General features: G+C 52.4%; 1 long non-coding RNA gene across 1 annotated transcript; it reads right to left on the minus strand.

The window, feature by feature from the left end:
- Positions 1–6335: 6335 nt before the first annotated feature.
- On the minus strand, positions 6336–7291 carry LOC121562595. The gene is made up of 3 exons (XR_005999580.1): positions 6865–7291; positions 6677–6778; positions 6336–6491 (listed from the first exon to the last, which is right to left on the minus strand). It is a non-coding gene; the product is annotated as an uncharacterized LOC121562595 (long non-coding RNA).
- Between the last annotated feature and the right edge of the window lie 1460 nt (positions 7292–8751).

An 8751-nucleotide genomic window follows, 5' to 3' on the forward strand; every position in this document is an offset into this window, starting at 1 on the left:
TAAGGGTTAGGGTGTAGGGGTTAGGGTGTAAGGGTTAGGGTGTAGGGGTTAGGGTGTAAGGGTTAGGGTGTAAGGGTTAGGGTGTAGGGTGTAGGGGTTAGGGTGTAGGGGTTAGGGTGTAAGGGTTAGGGTGTAAGGGTTAGGGTGTAAGGGTTAGGGTGTAGGGGTTAGGGTGTAAGGGTTAGGGTGTAGGGGTTAGGGTGTAAGGGTTAGGGTGTAAGGGTTAGGGTGTAGGGGTTAGGGTGTAGGGGTTAGGGTGTAAGGGTTAGGGTGTAGGGGTTAGGGTGTAGGGGTTAGGGTGTAAGGGTTAGGGGTGTAAGGGTTAGGGTGTAAGGGTTAGGGTGTAGGGGTTAGGGTGTAAGGGGTTAGGGTGTAGGGGTTAGGGTGTAGGGGTTAGGGTGTAAGGGTTAGGGTGTAGGGTGTAGGGGTTAGGGTGTAGGGTGTAGGGTGTAGGGTGTAGGGGTTAGGGTGTAGGGGTTAGGGTGTAAGGGTTAGGGTGTAGGGGTTAGGGTGTAAGGGTTAGGGTGTAGGGGTTAGGGTGTAAGGGTTAGGGTGTAGGGGTTAGGGTGTAAGGGTTAGGGTGTAGGGGTTAGGGTGTAAGGGTTAGGGTGTAAGGGTTAGGGTGTAGGGGTTAGGGTGTAAGGGTAAGGGGTTATGGTGTAGGGGTTAGGGTGTAGGGGTTAGGGTGTAAGGGTTAGGGTTAGGGTGTAGGGGTTAGGGTGTACATTACCCCCATTGAGATCATCCATGTCTGCGTTGATTTACCATCAAGTGAAATGTCAAGCAGAAAGCAATAGTCATTACAAGATCATTCACAGGGCTGTTTGTTTGTGTTTCAATGGATTTAGCAGAATAATGTATTCATTACGTGCAAATTGGATGTTTTATAAGAATTTATTAAAGACATGTAAGAACTGTTCAGCAAACATGAACGGCTGAATATGTTCTGTTTGGTCACGTTTACATTCTTCTTGTCACGAACTCTGATGCGGATGTGGTGCGAATCAATATCAGGACACAGGAGCTAAGTCAATCCAGACTTTACTAGAAAATCCAAAAATCATAACACGGGTCAAACAACCCGGAGGCGAAACATACGCCACAGTGCGTAAAACACTCCCAAACCGAACTGCGCACGAACAATAGTGCGACGGTAACACAAAGAGAGTCTAGCAAACAGCACTGCACCAAACGACAGGAAAACAATTACACACAACACATGACAAACAAATGGAACAATATATAGGGTACATAATCACACTAACAGGGAACAGGTGCACAACAACTAGACAAAACCAAACGAACATCGAAAACATCCAACGGTGGCAGCTAGTACTCCGGAGACGACGACCGCCGAAGCCTGCCCGAGCAAGGAGGAGGAGCAGCCTCGGCCGAAACCGTGACAGTACCCCCCTTGACGCGCGGCTCCAGCCGTGCGCCGACCCCGGCCTCGGGGACGACCAGGAGGACGCGGAGCAGGGCGCGCGGGGTGGCCCCGGTGGAACTCCGACAGGAGAGACGGGTCTAGGATGTCCCTCCGCGGCACCCACCACCGTTCCTCCGGGCCGTACCCCTCCCACTCCACTAGATATTGGAGACCACCCATCCGACGTCTCGAGTCCAAGATGGACCGAACGGTGTACGCCGGAGCCCCCTCAATGTCCAGTGGGGGCGGAGGAGTCTCTCCTATCTCACCTTCCTGGAGTGGACCAGCTACCACCGGCATGAGAAGAGACACATGGAACGAGGGGTTAATATTCTTATAATCAATAGGCAGTTGTAACTTATAACACACCTCGTTCAATCTTCTCAGGACTTTAAAAGGCCCCACAAACCGCCGACCCAGCTTCCGGCAGGGCAGGCGGAGGGGCAGGTTTCTGGTCGAGAGCCAGACTCGATCTCCAGGTGCGTACACCGGCCCCTCACTGCGGTGGAGATCGGCGCTCGCCTTGTGTCGACGGATGGCCCGCTGCAGGTGGACGTGTGCAGCGTTCCACGTCTCCTCCGAGCGCCTCACCCACTCATCCACCGCAGGGGCCTCGATCTGGCTCTGCTGCCATGGTGCCAGAACCGGCTGGTAACCTAATACACATTGGAAGGGGGTTAGGTTGGTAGAGGAGTGGCGGAGAGAGTTTTGGGCCATCTCCGCCCAGGGAATATACCTAGCCCACTCCTCCGGCCGGTCCTGGCAATACGACCTCAGAAACCTACCCACATCCTGGTTCACTCGTTCTACCTGCCCATTGCTCTCCGGGTGGTACCCCGAGGTAAGGCTCACCGAGACCCCCAAACACTCCATGAACGCTCTCCTGACTCGGGAGGTAAACTGGGGGCCTCGATCAGACACTATATCCTCGGGTACCCCGTAATGCCGGAAGACGTGGGTAAATAGTGCCTCAGCGGTCTGTAGGGCAGTAGGAAGACCCGACATAGGGAGGAGGCGACAGGCCTTAGAGAACTGGTCCACAACGACCAGGATGGTGGTATTCCCCTGAGAAGGGGGAAGGTCTGTCACAAAATCCACCGAGAGGTGGGACCAGGGTCGTTGTGGAACGGGCAGGGGTTGTAACTTACCCCTGGGCAAATGTCTGGGCGCCTTACACTGGGCGCACACCGAGCAGGAGGAGACATAAACCCTCACATCCCTAGCCAAAGTGGGCCACCAGTACTTAGTACTAAGACAATGCACTGTCCGGCCAATACCTGGATGTCCAGAGGAGGGTGACGTGTGAGCCCAGTAAATGAGTCGATCCCGAACCTCGAGCGGAACGTACGTCCGACCCACAGGACACTGTGGAGGGCTAGGGTCGGCACGCAACGCCCGCTCGATTTCAGCATCGACCTCCCACACAACCGGTGCCACTAGACAAGACGCCGGTAGTATGGGGGTAGGCTAAACGGACCTCTCCTCTGTGTCATAGCGCCGGGACAGAGCGTCTGCCTTCCTGTTCTGGGACCCAGGGATGTACGTGATTTTAAAGACGAACCTGGCTAGAAACATGCTCCAACGAGCCTGGCGAGGGTTCAGTCTCCTAGCTGCCCGGATGTACTCCAGGTTCCGATGGTCAGTCAAAATGAGGAAAGGGTGTTGAGCCCCCTCAAGCCAATGCCTCCACACCTTAAGGGCCTGTACCACAGCTAACAGCTCTCTGTCCCACACGTCATAATTTCGCTCCGCCGGGCTGAGCTTCTTAGAGTAAAAAGCACAGGGGCGGAGTTTAGGTGGCGTGCCGGACCGTTGAGAGAGAACGGCCCCTATACCGGCCTCAGACGCGTCCACCTCAACCTGAAAGGGTAAGGCGGGATCCGGATGCGCCAGCACCGGAGCCGAAGTAAACAGGTCCTTCAGTCTCCCAAAAGCCCTGTCCGCCTCAGCCGACCACTGCAGGCACACCGGACCCCCTTTCAGCAGAGACGTTATGGGAGCTGCCACCTGTCCAAAACCCCGGATAAACCTCCGGTAGTAATTCGCAAAGCCCAAGAACTGCTGCACCTCTTTAACAGTGGTTGGGGTTTGCCAATTACGCACGGCTGACACACGGTCCACCTCCATCTTCACCCCTGACGCGGACAACCGATAACCCAAAAAGGAGACCGACTCCTGGAAAAACAGACATTTCTCTGCCTTGATATACAGGTCGTGCTCCAACAGCCTCCTCAATACACGACGCACCAGGGCTACATGCTTGGCACGGGTAGATGAGTACACTAGAATGTTATCAATGTACACGACCACCCCTTGCCCCTGCATATCTCGGAAGATCTCATCCACGAAGGATTGGAAGACTGAAGGAGCATTCATCAACCCGTATGGCATGACGAGATATTCGTAATGACCCGAAGTGGTACTAAATGCTGTTTTCCATTCGTCGCCCTCCCTAATGCGCACCAAATTATACGCGCTCCTGAGATCCAGTTTTGTGAAAAACCGCGCTTCGTGCAATGACTCCGTCATGGTCGCAATCAGAGGGAGTGGATAACTGTATTTCACAGTAATCTGATTGATACCACAGTAATCAATGCACGGGCGCAAACCTCCATCTTTTTTCTTCACAAAAAATAAGCTTGAGGACGCAGGGGAAGTGGAGGGCCGTATGTATCCCTGTTTCAAAGATTCGGCTATGTAAGTCTCCATAGCCTTTCTCTCCTCTTGAGACAAAGGATACACGTGGCTCCGTGGAAGCGCTGCTCCTGCCTGGAGGTCTATCGCACACTCCCCCTGTCTATGAGGAGGCAACCGCGTCGCCCTCGCCTTACTGAACACAAGTGCCAAATCCCCATATTCAGGTGGAATGTGCAATGCGGGCACTTGGTTTGGACTTTCCACCGAGGTCGCCCCCACGGAAACACCCAGACATCGCCCCTCACACTGAGCAGACCACTCCTTAAGAGCTCTCTGTTGCCACGAAATGGCAGGGTTATGGGTACTTAACCAGGGAATTCCCAGCACCACCGGATACGCAGGGGAGTCGATCAGATATAGCTGAATAGTCTCCTCATGACCCCCCTGCGCACACATCCTAAGTGGCGCTGTGACTTCCCTAATCAACCCCGACCCCAACGGGCGGCTATCTAACGCATGAACGGGAAAAGGATCGTCGACAGGCAGGAGGGGAATCCCTAACTCTAAACAAAACTTCCGGTCAACAAAATTCCCAGCTGCGCCTGAATCTACTAGCGCCTTATGCTGGGAATGAGGTGCAACCTGTGGAAAACTAACAGGTATACAAAAGTGCACAACAGAGAGCTCTGGGTAAGTGGGGCGTCTACTCACCTGGGAGGTCTCCCCAGTGCGTGGCCTGTTGTCCCCTCCTCCTGGAGACCCTCCCCAGCACCTGGCCGCAGTGTGCCCCCTACGGCCGCAGTTGGTGCAGGGGACAGGCCCCCTCGGGCTCCTTCTCCTCCTTTCTCTAGCGCCAGCACCCCCGAGCTCCATGGGGCTCGGCTCGGAGGTGCTGGAGGATGGAATGGACGGACCCCACTCGGAACGTCCACGGGTGGCCAGCAGGGTGTCCAGACGGATGGACATGTCGACCAACTGGTCGAAGGTGAAATTGGTGTCCCTGCAGGCCAACTCACGTTGAACGTCCTCCCGTAGGCTACATCGAAAATGATCGATGAGGGCCCGTTCATTCCACCCTGCATCTGCCGCTAGAGTCCGGAACTCCAGTGCGAACGCCTGTGCGCTCCTCTTCCCCTGTCGGAGGTAGAATAGACGCTCCCCCGCCGCTTTGCCCTCTGGTGGATGGTCGAACATGGCCTTGAAGCGACGGGAGAACTCCGCGTAGGAGATGGTGGTGGCGTCTATCCTCCTCCACTCGGCGTTAGCCCACTCCAACGCCTTGCCCGTGAGACAGGAGATGAGGGCGGAAACGCTCTCGTGTCCCGAGGGCACCGGGTGTACAGTGGCCAGGTAGAGCTCCACCTGCAGGAGGAACCCCTGACACCCGGCAGCTGTTCCGTCATACGCCCTCGGGAGTGAGAGCCGAATCCCACTGGGTTCCGGGCCTGGGACGGGCGGACCGACCGATGGTGGTGGTAAGGTAGGTGGAGGTGTGGGTACCCCTCTGGACTCCAAACGGTGCAGGGTGTTGATGACGTCCTGCAGAGCGGTCCCCAGTTGTCGGATCTGGTCATCCTGGCCGCGGACATGCTCCTCAAGCGACCCAGGTGCTGCTGCTCCTGCTGATTCCATATAGTGGTGTGTAATTCTGTCACGAACTCTGATGCGGATGTGGTGCGAATCAATAGCAGGACACAGGAGCTCAGTTAATCCAGACTTTACTAGAAAATCCAAAAATCATAACACGGGTCAAACAACCCGGAGGCGAAACATACGCCACAGTGCGTAAAACACTCCCAAACCGAACTGCGCACGAACAATAGTGCGACGGTAAAACAAAGAGAGTCTAGCAAACAGCACTGCACCAAACGACAGGAAAGCAATTACACACAACACATGACAAACAAATGGAACAATATATAGGGTACATAATCACACTAACAGGGAACAGGTGCACAACAACTAGACAAAACCAAACGAACATCGAAAACATCCAACGGTGGCAGCTAGTACTCCGGAGACGACGACCGCCGAAGCCTGCCCGAGCAAGGAGGAGGAGCAGCCTCGGCCGAAACCGTGACACTTCTCCTTCCTCCTCCTCCTCCTCCTCCTGCTCCTCCTTCTCCTTCCTCCTGCTCCTCCTTCTCCTTCCTCCTGCTCCTCCTTCTCCTTCCTCCTGCTCCTCCTCCTCCTCCTCCTGCTCCTTCTCCTCCTGCTCCTCCTCCTCCTTCTCCCTCCTCCTCCTCCTCCTCCTCCTCCTTGTCTTCTACCTCACATCATGTCCAGCTGGACAGGTAGAGGCGCAGAACCATGTTAGAACTCACATCACACACAAGGTAGAGTGCCCCTACAATACAAGTGGTCCACATCTCCAGTATCGTCCACCACAGGTGCTGCTGCCATCTCTCTTCTCCTCCGCAGTCAGGACCTGAGGACAGAATCAAGCTCCAGTCAGGATAAAGGAACAGCTAGGTTGAAGGTAAAGGAACAGCTAGGTTGAAGATAAATATTAAGACGAGGATTCTAATATTCCATAACTCTGCATAAATGAGGAATTCTAAACAATGTTTTATTTTAAAAAGCTTCCACATGGAATTATTAGGTTTTCCTAACCTGGGTATCTTCAACCCTGTAATACAGGAGCTAGTTAGCAACTCTACTGCACCTGGCTGGTGCTTCCATCCACCTCATCCGTGCTGATCAGAGTCAGGCCATCTGTCAATCAAAACCACAGATGAATTACCTGCACACAGAACGCTGCTTTAAATCAGGTACATTTCACATGAGGCCTGTTAACCTACCTTGGACTAGTATATCCTAGAACTCCTTAAAGCCTCTAACTGGGGTACCCCTCTTCAGAGACTGCAGGCAGCTGTTGTAGCCTCTAACTGGGGTACCCCTCTTCAGAGACTGCAGGCAGCTGTTGTAGCCTCTAACTGGGGTACCCCTCTTCAGAGACTGCAGGCAGCTGTTGTAGTGATCAGCATTCCCTACCTACAGGAGAGAAGGATTACCAAAATCTTATTCAAGCATTTACACACCAGTGGAGGCTGGTGATGGGAGGACAGCTCACAATGAATGTCCATTAATTCCATCTGTTACTATGAGCCCGTCATCCCATTTAAAGTGACCCCATCCTTCACTGCTGCACATACATTATGAAACATTTCCACTGTAAACATCAATAAACATACAGTGAGGGAAAAAATATTTGACCCCCTGCTGATTTTGTACGTTTGCCCACTGACAAAGAAATGATCAGTCTATAATTTTAATGGTAGGTTTATTTGAACAGTGAAAAACACATGTCAAAAATGTCATAAATTGATTTGCATTTTAATGAGGGAAATAAGTATTTGACATCCTCTCAATCAGAAAGATTTCTGGCTCACAGGTGTCTTTTATACAGGTAACGAGCTGAGATTAGGAGCACACTCTTAAAGGGAGTGCTCCTAATCTCAGCTTGTTACCTGTATAAAAGACACCTGTCCACAGAAGCAATCAATCAATCAGATTCCAAACTCTCCACCATGGCCAAGACCAAAGAGCTCTCCAAGGATGTCAGGTACAAGATTGTAGACCTACACAAGGCTGGAATGGGCTACAAGACCATCGCCAAGCAGCTTGGTGAGAAGGTGACAACAGTTGGTGCAATTATTCGCAAATGGAAGAAACCCAAAATAACTGTCAATCTCCCTCGGCCTGGGGCTCCATGCAAGATCTCACCTCGTGGAGTTGCAATGATCATGAGAACGGTGAGGAATCAGCCCAGAACTACACGAGAGGATCTTGTCAATGATCTCAAGGCAGCTGGGACCATAGTCACCAAGAAAACAATTGGTAACACACTATGCCGTGAAGGACTGAAATCCTGCAACGCCCGCAAGGTCCCCCTGCTCAAGAAAGCATATATACATGCCCGTCTGAAGTTTGCCAATGAACATCTGAATGATTCAGAGGAAAACTGGGTGAAAGTGTTGTTGTCAGATGAGACCAAAATTGAGCTCTTTGGCATCAACTCAACTTGCCGTGTTTGGAGGAGGAGGTATGCTGCCTATGACCCCAAGAACACCATCCCCACCGTCAAACATGGAGGTGGAAACATTATGCTTTGGGGGTTTTTTTCTGCTAAGGGGACAGGACAACTTCACCGCATCAAAGGGACGATGGACGTGGCCATGTACCGTCAAATCTTGGGTGAGAACCTCCTTCCCTCAGCCAGGGCATTGAAAATGGGTCGTGGATGGGTATTCCAGCATGACAATGACCCAAAACACACGGCCAAGGCAACAAAGGAGTGGCTCAAGAAGAAGAACATTAAGGTCCTGGAGTGGCCTAGCCAGTCTCCAGACCTTAGTCCCATAGAAAATCTGTGGAGGGAGCTGAAGGTTCGAGTTGCCAAACGTCAGCCTCGAAACCTTAATGTCTTGGAGAAGATCTGCAAAGAGGAGTGGGACAAAATCCCTCCTGAGATGTGTGCAAACCTGGTGGCCAACTACAAGAAATGTCTGACCTCTGTGATTGCCAACAAGGGTTTTGCCACCAAGTACTTAGTCATGTTTTGCAGAGGGGTCAAAGACTTATTTCCCTCATTAAAATGCAAATCTATTTATAACATTTTTGACATGGGTTTTTCTGGATTTTGTTGTTGTTATTCTGTCTCTCACTGTTCAAATAAACCTAAAATT

Source organism: Coregonus clupeaformis, unplaced genomic scaffold (genome assembly GCF_020615455.1).
Source record: "Coregonus clupeaformis isolate EN_2021a unplaced genomic scaffold, ASM2061545v1 scaf0433, whole genome shotgun sequence".
Taxonomy (NCBI): domain Eukaryota; kingdom Metazoa; phylum Chordata; class Actinopteri; order Salmoniformes; family Salmonidae; genus Coregonus; species Coregonus clupeaformis.